The following is an 18,681-nucleotide window of genomic DNA, read 5'->3' as shown; positions in this document are numbered from 1 at the left end:
ATAAGTGTCAAAATTTCTAAAAACATATAGTTATGCTAAGAAATATCTATAAAACATTTAATTATTTTTTTTATTTTGTCCATGTCACTCTACATTATTAGTGCCGAAATCGCTACGTTATAATGCAAATATTGTAAAAGACGGGTTAGAAAGTTTCTTTGTAACCTACATTTAAAGTATATTAATGTCCACTCTTATTATAGGCATTTTTCTCGTTTACTTTGTAATTATTATTAATAACTGCATTTGAGTGGGTCATTAAGCGGACACTTTAATAATTTTTTTTAATTTTTCTAATCAAGTGAGAACTTTGATATTCATGCCAAGTCAAAGGATAAGTGTCAAAATTTCTAAAAACATATAGTTATGCTAAGAAATATCTATAAAACATTTAATTATTTTTTTTATTTTGTCCATGTCACTCTACATTATTAGTGCCGAAATCGCTACGTTATAATGCAAATATTGTAAAAGACGGGTTAGAAAGTTTCTTTGTAACCTACATTTAAAGTATATTAATGTCCACTCTTATTATAGGCATTTTTCTCGTTTACTTTGTAATTATTATTAATAACTGCATTTGAGTGGGTCATTAAGCGGACACTTTAATAATTTTTTTTAATTTTTCTAATCAAGTGAGAATTTTGATATTCATGCCAAGTCAAAGGATAAGTGTCAAAATTTCTAAAAACATATAGTTATGCTAAGAAATATCTATAAAACATTTAATTATTTTTTTTATTTTGTCCATGTCACTCTACATTATTAGTGCCGAAATCGCTACGTTATAATGCAAATATTGTAAAAGACGGGTTAGAAAGTTTCTTTGTAACCTACATTTAAAGTATATTAATGTCCACTCTTATTATAGGCATTTTTCTCGTTTACTTTGTAATTATTATTAATAACTGCATTTGAGTGGGTCATTAAGCGGACACTTTAATAATTTTTTTTAATTTTTCTAATCAAGTGAGAACTTTGATATTCATGCCAAGTCAAAGGATAAGTGTCAAAATTTCTAAAAACATATAGTTATGCTAAGAAATATCTATAAAACATTTAATTATTTTTTTTATTTTGTCCATGTCACTCTACATTATTAGTGCCGAAATCGCTACGTTATAATGCAAATATTGTAAAAGACGGGTTAGAAAGTTTCTTTGTAACCTACATTTAAAGTATATTAATGTCCACTCTTATTATAGGCATTTTTCTCGTTTACTTTGTAATTATTATTAATAACTGCATTTGAGTGGGTCATTAAGCGGACACTTTAATAATTTTTTTTAATTTTTCTAATCAAGTGAAAACTTTGATATTCATGCCAAGTCAAAGGATAAGTGTCAAAATTTCTAAAAACATATAGTTATGCTAAGAAATATCTATAAAACATTTAATTATTTTTTTTATTTTGTCCATGTCACTCTACATTATTAGTGCCGAAATCGCTACGTTATAATGCAAATATTGTAAAAGACGGGTTAGAAAGTTTCTTTGTAACCTACATTTAAAGTATATTAATGTCCACTCTTATTATAGGCATTTTTCTCGTTTACTTTGTAATTATTATTAATAACTGCATTTGAGTGGGTCATTAAGCGGACACTTTAATAATTTTTTTTAATTTTTCTAATCAAGTGAGAACTTTGATATTCATGCCAAGTCAAAGGATAAGTGTCAAAATTTCTAAAAACATATAGTTATGCTAAGAAATATCTATAAAACATTTAATTATTTTTTTTATTTTGTCCATGTCACTCTACATTATTAGTGCCGAAATCGCTACGTTATAATGCAAATATTGTAAAAGACGGGTTAGAAAGTTTCTTTGTAACCTACATTTAAAGTATATTAATGTCCACTCTTATTATAGGCATTTTTCTCGTTTACTTTGTAATTATTATTAATAACTGCATTTGAGTGGGTCATTAAGCGGACACTTTAATAATTTTTTTTAATTTTTCTAATCAAGTGAAAACTTTGATATTCATGCCAAGTCAAAGGATAAGTGTCAAAATTTCTAAAAACATATAGTTATGCTAAGAAATATCTATAAAACATTTAATTATTTTTTTTATTTTGTCCATGTCACTCTACATTATTAGTGCCGAAATCGCTACGTTAAAATGCAAATATTGTAAAAGACGGGTTAGAAAGTTTCTTTGTAACCTACATTTAAAGTATATTAATGTCCACTCTTATTATAGGCATTTTTCTCGTTTACTTTGTAATTATTATTAATAACTGCATTTGAGTGGGTCATTAAGCGGACACTTTAATAATTTTTTTTAATTTTTCTAATCAAGTGAGAACTTTGATATTCATGCCAAGTCAAAGGATAAGTGTCAAAATTTCTAAAAACATATAGTTATGCTAAGAAATATCTATAAAACATTTAATTATTTTTTTTATTTTGTCCATGTCACTCTACATTATTAGTGCCGAAATCGCTACGTTATAATGCAAATATTGTAAAAGACGGGTTAGAAAGTTTCTTTGTAACCTACATTTAAAGTATATTAATGTCCACTCTTATTATAGGCATTTTTCTCGTTTACTTTGTAATTATTATTAATAACTGCATTTGAGTGGGTCATTAAGCGAACACTTTAATAATTTTTTTTAATTTTTCTAATCAAGTGAAAACTTTGATATTCATGCCAAGTCAAAGGATAAGTGTCAAAATTTCTAAAAACATATAGTTATGCTAAGAAATATCTATAAAACATTTAATTATTTTTTTTATTTTGTCCATGTCACTCTACATTATTAGTGCCGAAATCGCTACGTTATAATGCAAATATTGTAAAAGACGGGTTAGAAAGATTCTTTGTAACCTACATTTAAAGTATATTAATGTCTAATTTGGTTATAGGCATTTCTCTCGTTTACTTGTTAATTATTATTAATAACTGCATTTGAGTGGGTCATTAAGCGGACACTTTAATAATTTTTTTAATTTTTTCTAATCAAGTGAGAGCTTTGATATTCATGCCAAGTCAAAGGATAAGTGTCAAAATTTCTAAAAACATATAGTTATCCTAGGAAATATCTATAAAACATTTAATTATTTTTTTTATTTTGTCCATGTCACTTTCGTTTCCCGCAAGTCCTTCCTTGGACTTGCGGAAAACGAAAAGTTATTATTATTATTTTTTTTTAAATCTTAATTTTCTACAAACAAGCCATTCCGAACTTAGTCCTTTTTCCTTACAGAAAAAGAATGTAAACTTTAATCTGAAATGCTGCAAACGAAACAAGTGAAATGTAGGATAACAAAATAAAGGCAATAAGGACTAGTTCTAAGTTTAACTAAGACTAGAACATTATATATTCCAAGTTATCTTTGATATCTTCAAGTTGTTTTCAAACTGGAAATTGTTTTGTATCCTTTTGTCGATCAATAAATTTTCACCCCGGATGCCCCCGCTAGGGGGCGGGACGGGGCTGAGCTTTGAATATTCCAAGTTATCTATTTAACTGTATCATTTAAAAATGAAGTATAAAGTTTCAGACTTGTATAATTTGTAATTTAGTACTTTTATCTAAATGTTACATCTTTTTTAATAGTAAATTTTTGTATAATTTTATTATATATGAGCATTAAAATTGCGCTAATTTTCTTCTATAAATGCATATTTTACTGAGTAATCCTAATTCTGATAGAAAGTTGGCATCTCTGGTATTCATTTAAGGTATTGAATCTTGAGCTATTGGGAATTTTTTATATTTTTACATTTGTTTATTTATGTTTATTGTAAATTTCTAATATCAATCAAAAAAGTTTTATATCGGAACTCTTCACTAATCGAAAAAAACAAAACAAGACAGCGATAACTCGATGCTGTGAATCAGATTTAAAAGTGAATTGGATTTGACTGTCAGTCCAAGTAAAAAAATAGGTTTTCTTTAGGAAACTTCAACAGAAGGTCTTAGTCCACCTGGGACATTCGATGATGATGATTCAACTACAGCTACTCAGCCAAACAATTAACTTCTACCGATAAAGAGGTCAAAAGTTAAGATACTGGATTGAATAGTTCATAAAATTGTGTGACTTTACAATTTGTCTGCTCCTGAAGTTGTTGAAAATCTAAATTAAGTTAATGTTCGAACGTAAGTCTCCGTGGCTGCGAAATAGTCTATTTCTATTACCTATTGTTTCCACTAAACTAAAATACACGGTTCAAAAAAAATATTAATCAAAAATTTAAAAAAAATCAGTTATGGCATAAAATAAGTCAGAAACTAATTGATCTCTTATTTAAAGTATAATGAATGTTACGTTCCCTACTCGCTGTCACTAATCAAATGCTTGCGTAGTTTTTGTTAAGTAATTTAAAATAAAATTATTAGATGCAAGAAACTAAAAATTGAAATTCACCTAATTAGAAATTCACCTAAATATTTCCATTTCTTATTCATTTATTTACTCTTTTACTTTCTCTTAGGCACTAATAAAGTGAAGATTTTTAAAAGATACGTGAAAGAAAAGAAAATTAAAAACATTAAAAGTGCAGAATGAAAAGTAAAAATTAATCGGAAAGCATGGAAACTAAATTCGAAAAGAATTAACAGATAAATTTTCTTTTTAATCTTTTATCTGGTAAGAAAAAGTTAAAATTATCGAATTCAACCTGAAATAAAATTTCATTTTAAGTAACGTGTATGTTTACAAATACGAAGCGTAGAGATTTAAATTGTATCTCTACATTTAGCGAATAAATAATAACATCAAAAAAAGGGAGAAAAAATGAGAATTTGAAATCAAATTATAAGAGCGAGACAGGAAACGTATGTGCGATTGTAGAAGACAGAGAATGAAATGAAGAATTAAATATATTGGTTTATGTAAGGATTAACATCCAACAACCTATTAAAATGTTTCTTTTTTTAATGAGCATGGGATATTTAGTGTTTTGCTCTTATCAAAAACACGGAAATATTGGGTTTTTTTTTGACATTTCGAGTTTATCCAGATATTTAATTTTAAGTAACATATGTATGTTTACAAATTCAAAATCTAGAGATTTAAATTAAATCTCTGCATTTAATAAATAAATAATAACATCGGAAAAAAAGAGAAAATGATAGTTTGAAATCAAATTATATGAGCGAGATGGGAAAAAGAATGCTCGATAGTGGAAGGAAAAAAATGAAATGAAGAAATCTCTTGGTTGTTATATGTAGAGTTTAACATCCAACAACTAATTAAGATACTTTTCTTTAATGGGCAGAAAATATTTGGTTTTACCAAAAATACAAAACATTTGCAAATTTTCTTTTTAACATTTCGAGTTTATTTAAATCTTTTTACAATTGAGTAACCTCTAGAAAGATTAAAGAATTAAAAGAGAAAAAGATTAAAAGCTTTTTTTAAAAAAAGATATGTATTCAGAGTACGTGGCTGCAAAAGATTATCAGTTTACAAAGATTAGTTTTTATTTTACATCGAAAAATCTAAAAAACCGTAAATATAAACTATTTTATTATTCCAAACGTGTTTCGAAATTTAAAGTGAGACGAGCTACACATTTGTAGATAAAAGAGTACTTGATTTCAAGAAAATAACCACAATTCTCATATTGAGGCCGGGATAGCCTGGTTGGCGGGACGCTGGACTCACGCTTCACTACCGAAGACTCCCCGTGTAGTAAATGGTGACTTGTGCACGTTAAATCTGTCAAGTTCTAATGTCCTCCATGTTCCCATAACAAATTATACCTCTGGGGGTATTGAATTGGAGACTGATCAGATCAAAATTACGATCTGTGGTTGAATGAATGGATGCATGAATGGGTCCACCCTATAAACGGATTTGGTCAAATTCTTGGACATAGATAGCACAATAGAAAACAAAAACGGCAGCATCCCTTCTGCCTTAATGGCCGAATCAAACAACAACAACTACATTTCTTCTGTTAATAGTTTTCCCGAAACTGAATTACGCGTCGGAAAGAACAAATCTCTAGAGTAAAATACCGCAGCAATTAAATTCTGATATCAGAATGTTCTCCAAACGTTACTGCAAAAACATGCAAAATTTTTTAATGTTCATGAAATAGTTTTTGAGGTATGAAAATCCAAAGCCATGTTGATGGCATTTTCAGAATGTCGGTGGTGGAAACTTTTTTTTTAATGTAAATATTAAAAAAAAATTGAGAATTATTTTGATAAAAAGAATGTATTAAGTTAATTTTCCAAAAAGTATTTGGTAACAGAAAATTTTGTTCAAGACACGGTTTGCATTGCTATGAATGTTATGAATAAAATATACAATAATTTTATATCTTTCCTGTTGTAATTAAGAATCTAAATTACTTAAAAGTATATGGTAAGAGAAAATTTTGTTCAAGCCATGGTTTGCACTGCTATGAATATTATGAATAAAATATACAATAATTTGATATCTTTTCTGCTGTAATTAAGAATCTAAATTACTTAAACGTATTTGGTAAGAGAAAATTTTGTTCAAGACATGGTTTGCACTGCTATGAATGTTATGAATAAAATATACAATAATTTGATATCTTTTCTGTTGTAATTAAGAATCTAAATTACTTAAAAGCGTAATGCATATTGTATATAAATAAAATTTACACTTGATCCTTCAGCAGTTTTATATTAAATGAAATTTTGTGGAAAAAGTAAAGGACTTGAAGCATTCATACATTTTTTTAGTAAAGGTATTTTTACAAAGGTACTGTTACTAAATATTGTCTCCAGACAGTTCACTAACAGTGAGTATGCTGAAGTCTCAAAAGTAGTTCTAAACTTCTTTTCATTCCGACATTTGAGAAGAAATTTTATTTTACCAAAATAGATAACAATCTTGACTGAGAAACATAAATTTAAAAAAGTTTCAATTAATTTCAATAATAAGATTTTATGTATAAAACTTTGGAACTTTAGGAGAGTTTTGAAACACTCTAAAAAATGTCCAGTAAGTCCAACGCAGGTTATTGTACATTGATATTTATAAGATTTGTTGATTCACTTTCCTAGAAGGATAAAACTATATATGTATTTTTATTACATAAACGTAAATTTAATCAATTTCATTGCAAGAAAATATACATGTAGTTTAGAATAAAATGCTTTTTCTAATCATTTTTCTTTATTAATAAAAATTAAAAATTTAAATGCAAACGCCTAGTCACTATGCTACTCAAACTCTTACCACTAAGAACTGAAAAAATCGAGAGATTTCAATTATGTTTTTTAGCTGCCGCCCCCCTCTAAATTCTCAATAATTTTGAAATTTATGGCAATACATTTACCATGTTTTATTATATGTGACCATTGTATATTGCCTTAAATGAGGTTTGGTCATTAAAATTTATGAGGGAAAAAATTATATTCCATTTTGGCGACATCCATGGATTAGGACGCAAGAATTGAATCAAAACTAAATTTAAAGGATTTATTTACATTATAATTATGCCTCTTACTCACCTTCGAAAGTCTATTATAAAAAAAAATTGCATGGTGTATAAAAACGTTTTTTCAATAAATGTGGTTAAACTTCAAAATTATAGGTAAGTATTGCTGAAAATATCTTTTATTTATGGCCACTTAATATTGAGGCAATAACTACAACTGCATATTACATAATGCTAAATTTTAGACAGGCTTTATGTGTCCACTTTAATAAAGGCAACATTGCCTGCAGTGTGGGCTGCATATTATAGTTCCACTTATTTTATAGAATCCAAAATTATTTCAGTGACTTATAGCAAGGAGCCGCATAATATATGAGTAACGTATATCCTTTTCTATAGAACAACATACACAGTCCATCATATAAATTTTCATGTAGTTGCCTGAATTTCGCCTCTACTATAGTACCACCTCTTTGTTTGAAGAAGAATAAATTCTGAAACACTTTTCCCAATGAAGATCCATGCAGAAGAATGAAATGTTAAATTTCTATTCAGTGAATCAGTTTTGTAAATTTTTTAACATCCTGCGTGATATAGTAGAAATACTATAATGTACATATCTGCACTAAGTGTTCTGCTGCCCAGGCCTCCCCATACCACATTTTATCTTGTCTGGGACTTACCAGGCAGGACCTGGTTCAAGCTCCCCTGCTGGTGCTAGACTTTGTTAGAGTGAACGAGTTCATGGACCTGATCTAGCTCTGCTGGTCATGGGGATGAGAACAACACATATTAGTCATTACATCATATATTTGTAATAAAGTTATTCTGTTACGTTCTATTTGTTTCTTTGATTGTTTCAGGCAAGGCATAACCCTTTGTTTAAAACATCACGTGATGGCAGCGATACCAACTTGCTCCGGAGAGCGGATAAATATTTTCGAATGGCAGTCTTTCAATGAATTCTTAGATTAATAAATTCGATTTATTGGGTTTTTACTCACCACCGTTTCTAAACCATTCAAAAGCTTATGTGGTATACTCGATTTCGTTGCAGTTATTCCTTTTTTAGTGTTTTAAAAAGTCGGCAAAAGGAACCAAAAATCTGAACATATTTGTTTGCTGTTCCGTCTTTTAATATATATTGTCCTGACCGGCGCTGCATTTGAGAGGGTCATTCGGCGGACATTTTAATAATTTTTTGGTTCAAATGAGAACTTTGTTCTTAATGCCAAGCCAAAGGACACGTGTCAAAATTTCTAAAAACATATACATATACTAAAAAGTACTTTTAGAACAATTTTAAAATCTTTTTACTTAGTCTATGTCACTCTACGTGATTAGCGCAGTTGTCGCAACAAAGGATAATAATGGAAATATTATATAAGGTGGATCAAAAACATTCAGTGTAACCTACATTTAATGTATACTATTGTTGTTATGTAGAACGCATTTTATTCACGCTCCAATATCGGAAGTATTAAAAGCGAAGTTAAAACAAAATAAAATAAATAAATTATCCCGTTTTTTCCTTTTTTATACATTATTCGCTATTTCCCGAAGGAAATTTTTTTTTATATATATTGAACCCTTTGAAATATCGGAAAACCCATTAAAAAAATAATATCAATTAAAATGAACAAATTTTTTTTTCTTTTAATTGACCATCGCCAAGATTCGAACCCCCGCCACCCCGCTTTGCGGCAGTCACTACCGCAATGCCCTACCAATAAGACCGCGCCACACACGGTGTTCGTGCGGATATTTAGCTTTAATATCTATTTTATTATTTTTTTGTTTTGTTTATTTTAGTTGATATTATTTTTTAATGGGTTTTCCGATATTTCAAAGGGTTCAATATATAAAAAAAAAAATTTCCTTCGGGAAAGAGCGAATAATGTATAAAAAAGGAAAAAAACGGGATAATTTATTTTGTTTTAACTTCTCTTTTAATACTTCCGATATTGGAGCGTGAATAAAATGCGTTCTACATATGAAAACAAGTATCTTTCTTTGCTAAAGATGCGAATAATGTATATAATGGTAGAAAAAGGGTCCCAAATGAACCAGGTCCGGGCGAAAACTTTAAGACCCCTTAATATATAGCTATAATGTTCAAACCGAAAGTAGGGCTCCATGGGCCCTTGCCAAAGGAAATTTTTATGGAGAAATTAGGGGGCCCACAGTTGGCCAAAAACTTTCATATAGGTCTGACCGGTAGAGGGTTCTTTTAGCTGAATATCCGCACAAACAGTGTGTATGGCGCGGCCTAGTTGTTATGACTTTGCGCTACTAAGCGGGGAAGACTGGTTAATCGTTAGTCAAAAATCTGAAAGATAACATCATTAATATTTGATAGCTCTATTTAATAAAAAGAAAGAGTTTATTTGGGATTTTTTCCCGCTATGTCATAAATTCAATCAACAACAGTTCTGCAATTGACTGATCGTTGACACGATTCCCAGCAGATCACCGAAGTCGAGCATCACTGTCAGCGTGCGGGTGAAAGGCTGCTTGGATCAATCTGTGAAGGGACCGAGGGTGTGCGGTATTGGTCCTCGTTAAAATGTTCTACGGGAGTACTTGATTTCGCGCATGTCGTCGGTCTATCGAAGTGAAGGGAGCCATCACCTCTGCAGAGTTCAAAATTGTGATGACATGTCTTCGGATCATTCGTAGATCGTTGCCAAGCATTGAGCAGCTGTGCGACATAATGAACAAAATTTACAAGGTAGCACTATGTCACCAAATTACCTCTAAAGTAATCTGAAATCAAGCATTTAATTTGTTTAAAGTATTCTCGTAAAATGTGTTTCAGTATAAGTAAGTAATTTTAAAACAGCATTAATTGAAATAAAAAAATACTTATGCATTGAAAGGCAAAATTAATGGGAAAGTGGTACTGATTTGCTGAGTAGAAACGTAGAAAATTACCATACTATTATCAACCGCTGTCCCCCTTTTTTTTCTATGGCTTTTTAATTTCTAGTAAGAATATAATTTTTTTTGGTATTCTTTAAAAATAAAAAACAGTCAAATAGTTGATAAAAAAGATTTGTTAGATTACGGAATTATATATTTTTACTGAAATATAAAGTAATTAGTTTGGAAATTTTTTTTTTGATTTATATTCAAAAATGTATTAATAATTAATTTTGAAAATTAAAGAAGCTTCAATTCTAAACTGTTTCGCTAAGATTTAAATAACTGCATATTTGTAAAATAGTTTGGAAGTGATCTGCCTCTGAAAGATTTTACCTTTTATGCAGAAAAAGACATGGTGTTTCACGTTATATTTCATTTCCATATATTATTAAAATTCTAAATATAATATTTTTCACTTATTCTAATATAAATAAATACAAAGAAATAATGAAAAAAAAATATGTTTAATGAAAATTCTGTGTCATAGGGCTAACGCTGATGCAAAATTCATTTAAGTAATGTAACAGATGCATATTGAAAACTAAAAAATAACATTTATGGAGTTCAGGTACTTATTCCTTTAGATTAATCGTAAACAAGCGCCATGCTTTTATTGTCACCAACGATGCTTAATTAATATGGGTATTATCTATTATATGAATTAAAAAATTTACTTATTTACAAAAATTTCAAGTTAATGGTAAATTTCAATATTATGTCTAGTGATGCTGAATACAGTTAATTTTCATTTGAATGGGATGAACTGCAAAAAAAAGGGTTTTGCTATGATTTTGTTTATTAATTTTGTCAATATATACTGCTCAGTTTTGTTCACGATTTCATTGCATTGATCAGTACCGAGCTATTGTTTGTTTTTTTTTATTAATCCTGTTCGAAGAGTGGATATTCAGCTAGTTGAAAATAAAAAGATGCTGAATTACAGTTGTCAAAATTAGTTCATTAAAAAATTAGTAAACTTTCGTTTTTCGAAACTCTGGTTTTTCCTCAAGTCAAAAGCAAGCTTTAGTTCAATACTCATCAGTATTTTAGTCAAATAGCTTCTACTAGCCTACTATTGGACGCATTTTCTAAATTTTATGAAGTTTTTAATTAAATATATTAGCATTAAATTCTAACTTGAGATTCATTTAAACTAAAATGGTTGTAGTGATATAGTAGTAATAGCTTGTATATTAAGTGAATTGAGTACCTTGGATATATAATACTATAAAATAGTAGCTTACTCTATCATTAAAATAGAAACATTTTTCTTGATAGAAAAATAAAAATCATGTTACCTTAAAATTCTGCAGTGGGTCAGAATCCAATCTAAGACTTCAATTATAATAATAACTGAGAACTGTGCCAGAAAAAAAAGAGCTTAATTATTTTTACGAATTTAAAAAGTATACAATTATATTTAATATATATTGCAAAATCAATGACTGAAATGTTATCTAGTTAAGGCACAGAGATATTCTTCAAAGTAATGAATTAATAAAGAATCTGCATAAACCATTGTAGATACATCAGTCCTGGTAAACATATCTCACAGAAAAGCTTTTAGCAGACAATGCTGTGAGACTGTTCCCCGGGACAAGTAGAACAAAACAACATTGGGAATACTAATTACATTTTTAGATTAAAAACAAACTACTTTTATTGCAGAAAACTCCATATATGATCCAGGCAAAAGCTAGAAGAGAACAAGTTGTTTCAAATTACTATTGCAATTAAGATACCTTGTCAAGATTTCAACCAATGGTTAAGTATATAGTTAAAAGCACAACTCTCTTCAAATTGTGAATCTATTAAAAGATTGCATACAGTAGTTTGAATCATCTTGAATTACAGAGTGAAAAAGGGACATTTAACACAGATCATCGAAAAAAGATGATTTTTCTAAAACTAGTCTATTAAGATGTTTATTGAATTTGTTATTTATTTAACACATTAATTTACTATTCCTTCTCAACATTAGTTTTATACAAATTCAATTACAGCTTTAAACACAGGAGAATGATCTCTTTGTGTAAACAACAATCTTTAAACACAATTTGTTTTAAAATTTATAAAATAGTTTTATAATATAGAAAATAGTTTTAGTTTTAAATACATAAAACAGTTTAAAATATATAAAATAATTTTTTTTTGTACCTAGAATATTCTTAAAATAATAAAAACAGCAAGTATTCCGATCTTATTTAGCAGAAAACTTAATTTTAACTTACACATTTTAAATTTAAGCAGTGACTAGATTAAGGAAACAAAATGAAAGATTAATGACCACAGCAAATACATAAACAAATTGAACAATAATCAAATCAATAGAATAGATTAACATAATAGATAAATATGTCAAATCTAGGAACTTTTTTTTATACCATACAGTGTTTTCACTACAGCGCGAGAACGCGAGAATCTCGCATATTTTTTTCTTTGCTCGCATTAAAAAATGATTACCGCGAGAAATTCGCGCATTCTATAAATCAATTTCAAAATTCGCGAATTTCTTGCATTTTGGAAAAAGCTTCGAATTACGCCATTTAGAAAACAATCCGTTTCACTTTTCTTCCTAGATCTTTCATTATTTTCATCATCTGCCTCATTATCTAGCTTCCCTATTTACCAGTATTATTTAGAACCTTTTCGAACAACAGAACACAACCACGGAACCCCTTTCAGAGCACATTTCTCTACAATCACATGTTCACCGTAGGTAAGGTTTCTTCATGTAAGACGTTCAAATTTTTTATGCACTTATGTAAGATGGACAAATACCTTGTAAAGGCAAAATCTTCTATGATGATGCACCAAAAATATTCAATGCTTTAAAAAATAGAAGACGTTAAAAATTTATTATAATCAAAGAAATAAATTTTTTTTAAAGAGTTTTAGTGTTTTTTTAGTTTTTAGAAATCTCACTTAACTTTTTGAAATCTCACCCTGCTTTTGAGAAAGGGTGAGAAATTCTCACCCATTTTTTTTCTATGATGAAAACGCTGCCATAAAATTAGAAATATTGTAATACTAGCAAAACACATACTAATAGTCGAAATCAAACAAATAACAGTGGTTTACTCATCTAAATCAATAATATAGTTTAAAATAAAAACAATTAGAATAATTAGACTGAATAATAGTATAACAATAAGATAAATAAAATATAAAATTACTAACAGTACTAATCAGTAATTTTATAGTAATAGTAATTTTACTATAGTAATAGTCAAATTACTATTACTAAAAAATTACAGATATAACAGTAAAATAAATAAAATATTAAAAAAAAAGAACTGAAGATTAAGAGTATAAATTGGAATTTCTCTGATATGAAGAATCTAGTGAAGGTATGTGTGTCAGAGTGTGTAGCCAGATTTGTCAACAAAAAATAAGCATCTTTTAAGCACTCACGAAAATATTTTAATCACTTTCATAAAATGTTTTTTTTCTGCCATTTAAAGTTCTAAATTTATAAACATAAAATCAATAAAATTCAAAACATTTTCAAAAATTGTACATAATCCTGATAAAAGAATTAGTTTCTGATACATGTTGCAAAGAAAATTGTGAAAATCATGAATTTTTTATAATTTAGAACGACAATCGACACGGCAAATAAAAAAATCTCTGTTCAAAAGATAGAAAATTAAGCACTTTTTACAAACCACGAATAAAAAAGCACCTTTAAGGCCTTATAAAAAATGCAAATCAAAAATAAGCACTCTTTAAAAACGCAACGCACCCTGTGTAAAACATCAACATTTCTGTACTTCTATTCCTGTACTTTCATTGAATATATTATACACAATAGATTAAGAGAAATCACACAATTATTTTGCTCTTGAGTGACCTAAATTATACTAGTTTTAAATTCTCAAAAAACTTAAAGAAATAAGGAAGAGCTTAACATACTTCAAACATATAATGTAAATAAAAATAAGTTAGTGTAGATGAAATATCATCCCATAGATTGCGCATTGAGTGGTCACCACTTGTTTAAAAGACTTAAATAAGAAATATAATTCCTTGCATTTGTGACAAAAAACTCTCTGCATTTTTCCCATTGGTTTTAGGTGATTTCAAGGTTTCCCCTGAAGAGAGGAAACCCTGATTTAGTATATGTGACAGTTTTGAATTACAGAAAAAAAAAAGCCATTCTCATAATAAAAATGTCATGCATAGACAAGTAAAGAAACATTACCTCAGAATAATTTATTCTAAAAGAAAAAAAAAATTGAGCGAATTTAGGGAATTATTATGAATAATTCTCGAATGTAATTAATGTAATTTGTGTTTCTCTTAAAAATTGACAATTGTGACACTCATGCTAGAATTTTGTTGTGATTTAGGTGATAAAAATGCATTAATTTAGGAAAAGTCTTGTAGCAAATAAAGAGCTATTTAATAATGACAGGGGTAGGACTGGGCGATATTAGAAATTATATATCGTGATATATCGTCAGTTTTGCATCGCGATATAGCGATGCATCGCGATATAGTATTTTTGAATTTCATTTACTTTAAGGCACAGAAAGTCAGATTTCTATCAAGATTTCATACGCATATTGATTTAAATCAATTTATAAATTTGAAAATATATATGTTTTGCTAAAGAAAGATATTAAATAAATTGACTAAGATGTACAAATCTTACTTAAAATATTTATTGAAAAAATGTGTGTAGATACAGAATGAAATATTTGCACTTCTTTATCGTTTATAAGGTATAAGCAGTCTTAATTTAAGTTAACCCCTAAAACACCCTTAATGAAAAAAAATATTGTTATTAAACAAAAGCTGATTTTAAAATTTCAAAATATATTTTAATTAAAATAAAAGTTAGATTGACTAAAAGCCGAAGTTTAAAATTAAAAATGTTCAAATTTTAAACTAAAAAGTAAACATAAGAATTGTAATAATTTCTTAAAATTTTCGTTCTCTGAAAGATTTCTCAGTTTAAAAATAAAAAGGGAATTTTATAAAGATATCTAGCTGAAATTATTGAAAGAAAATTTAAAAAATTAAAAAAAAGGTTTGTTAAGAAATTCATTATACACTTAAAACAAAGTGTTAAAAATATTTTTTTTTTTAAAAAAAAGAAACTTTTTTTAACAAATCAATATTTGCTTGTACTATTATGCGTAAATAATTACAGAATTATTAAGTTCGATCGTAATGTTCAAATTCTTAATGAAGAAATAAACACAAGTTTTGTTATATTTTCTAAAAATGATCACGCAAATAACAAAAGATTTCTTAGTTTAAAAATAAAAAAATAAATAAAAGTGAAATTTATCAATATATTTACCTAACAGCATAGGAACAAAATTTAAAAAATAAGTTCGTTAAAAAATTATTTGTATGCTTAAAACAAAGAGCTAAATAAATTTTAGAAAAAAAATGCTTCTTAAACACTATTTTTATTATTATTTCATATAAATAATTAAATTAAATTTAAATAATGAACGAACGAAAAACAAAGTAAGGCAAAGTTTCTTAATTAAATTCTTAAAAATAAAAACAAAAGAATTGTGATATTCGGTAATATATTTAGCTAATTAACTAATAATATAAAACGAAAATTTAAAAAAAATAATGATTTTACTCTCTAATAAAACGAAGTAGTAATTGATAAAAAAAAAAAAAAGAAATCAATAAAATTCGCAAGCTTTTCAAATTCTTTTGAACAAATAAAGTTTATTGACTTATGTCCAAAAAATAAGTTTTGTTTTAACTTTATTTCTAAAAATAAAAACAACTCAAGATTTATAAATTTAAAATCAGTAATAGAAGCCCATTAAATTATTAGAAGTTTTATCCGAAAGGTTTTTAATAAATTAAAAGAAAGTAAAAAAATAACCTAACAAATTTATTTACTTTCTAATTTAATTCCTTATGGGTGCCTTAAATTAGATTTCCGATAATTTTCACATTTAAAAATATAAAAAAAGTTTTGTCAGAAAATAAATAAAAAACTTACCTAATTAATGAAGAAACTTTTCTTTATAAATTCTTTTCAATAATAGATTGCGTTCAGAACAAGGTTACGACGGCGATCACGAAGTTAATCCCATTGAAAATAATCTACAAGAAACGATTTCAAATCGCGAAGGTGCGAAAACGAACATGTGATATAACGATATAAGGTCTCAAAAGTGATTCTGATTCTACCGCTCATCAGTCAAGGCCGTCTCAACATAACGAAACAATATCGTCTTCCACAGCGCGAGTTGGCATCGGAACGTAAGAGAAAGTCCTTGCGTGTATCGCTATATCGTCTTCTTCACTCGACGGCTTAAATCAGATTTCTGATGCATCGCTTGGAATGAAAGTTGCTGTATCGGTTTGCCGATATAGGCGTTAAATCGATATGTCGCGATATATCGATTTATAGCCCAGTCCTAGACAGGGGTGATTGTGAGCCCAACTCAAAAATCCTGAAAATTTCTTGAGTAAAATCACAAATGACGCATTTCAAAAAATTTATGTCTTTATAAATTTATATTGATATTTTCTAAACATGAAATTTTAAATAAATTATATGCAGCATAATTTAAATGAATAATTATGTATAAGTTTACTTTTATCTCTGATCACATTAATCATTCTGCCAGAAAAAATATATTTACAAATGAAAGAGATGCAAAGTATAAATTCTAGTTCTAATATTTGTAAATAAAATGTACAAGAATTTTTATACATAAATTTGATCGATGATTTATTGAAACTTCTTGACCTTGAATTTCCGGAATGCGGTTAGCGAAAAATCCAGAATTTTTCAAAATTCACAATCATCTCGGTAATTATATCTTTTTACTGCAACCAAAGTGTAGCTTTCTCTCTTTGAGAAATTTCAAATAGTACAAAAAGGTCTCCTTCAATCATGAGAGATAAAATACAAAAAAAAATATAACAATTCATGAAAAAAACAAAAAATAATTTTCAGTAAAATTTGAAAAATTCCTCATTCTCCTAAAATATCAGGGCATGCATTGAATTGAATATTCAAATAATATAAATTGAATTGAATTGAATATAAATTGAAAAACCATATGAAAAATAACTCATTGTAGGGGTGCCCAAGCTTTTTAAGTGAAGGGCCATTTGCATGGCACATAGATTAACACAGGGTTGCACACATATTTAGTCATGTTAGTTGCAAATATAATGATTTTAATCTAAACATTATGAAGCACTAAATAGTTTTATCAGTAAACTTAATATCATATTTGCAGAAAATTAAATACTTTTAACTATTTTAATTTATTTAAAACTTTAACTAATACTTTTTTTAAAAAACTTTTTCCATTTTTCACAAAAATTAATTTTTAAATATATATGCATACATAAATATTGGAAGGGGAAATATAAATTCTAACCAAACAGAAGCTTAAAGAATGATAGATCAAAAAATATATTCATTTTATAGAGTAATATAAATTTTAATTAAATATTTTAATTAATGAAAATTCATAATGTTTAAGCAAAAACCAAATCAAAAGAAATTTTTTTATTGCAATCAGAAGCTCCTGTGGGCCGCACATCAACAGTCAGCGAACCACAGGTGGTGCACCCCAATAATTAGACTAAAGAAGAAGAATTCTACAAATACACATTTTACATACCACGAAAAGAGTTCTGCTGTAGAGTTTTAGACCAATATGGAGCAAGCACTGAATGAGCAGAACCTGAGAAGTAATTTAATTTTAATAAAAGGCCAAAACATTTGATAAAAACATGAAAATATGATTAAATTTTTTTTAACTTATAACTAAAACAAGTACTACTACAGAATTTAAATTAATCTGAACTTGAACTGGAGACAACATATAAACAACAGAGTTTCCAATTATACAATGAAAAAAGGTAAAAATTTTTAACATTCAAAGTTATTGTCAACAATTTAAGATTAAAAAAAAGATATCTTTAATTGAAAAAACTACAACCAGGGCTCAAAACTAATGAGTGCCCGTGATTGCTAAATTTTTAATCAGACCATCATAAAATAAATAATCCATGGCCTCCTTGACCAGCAATCATTGTTAACGAATGGTAAGCTGTTTTAGTTATATGATTCTAAATAATAAAAAACAGCATATAGCACAAAATTTCTTCATAATTAGGAATGAAGTTTCATCTGACAATTTCATATTCCATTATTGCCCATATTCTACATTATATCATTATCCAAATTTTCCATAATCTATTCTCCATATTCTATGCTTTTACATTTTCTGTACTTATATTTCATTTAACATTCACTCTATTAACTTAAAATGAAAATTCAAATACAGACAAGCAAATAGACCATTGAAACTGTGTATGAATTAGGTAGTAATATATTTTAGTTACTTGTTTATTGTACCAGTGA

At 27.8% G+C, this 18,681-nt stretch overlaps 1 long non-coding RNA gene across 2 annotated transcripts in view; it reads left to right on the top strand.

The window, feature by feature from the left end:
• Positions 1-12,391, top strand: part of LOC147816851 (uncharacterized) — a 36,757-nt gene extending 24,366 nt beyond the window's left edge. Inside the window, exon 3 of one of the 2 annotated variants that reach the window (XR_015429254.1) lies at positions 11,976-12,391. This is a non-coding gene — a long non-coding RNA (uncharacterized LOC147816851). Of the gene's footprint in view, positions 1-3,216; positions 4,172-11,975 lie in introns of those variants that run through there. The other variant, XR_015429253.1, reaches the window with a different exon arrangement.
• Positions 12,392-18,681: the final 6,290 nt, after the last annotated feature.

The sequence above is a fragment of the Parasteatoda tepidariorum genome, chromosome 1, assembly GCF_982258835.1.
Source record: "Parasteatoda tepidariorum strain Cologne lab strain chromosome 1, Ptep-v5.0, whole genome shotgun sequence".
Taxonomy (NCBI): domain Eukaryota; kingdom Metazoa; phylum Arthropoda; class Arachnida; order Araneae; family Theridiidae; genus Parasteatoda; species Parasteatoda tepidariorum.
This window is presented reverse-complemented; position numbering and strand designations above follow the sequence as displayed.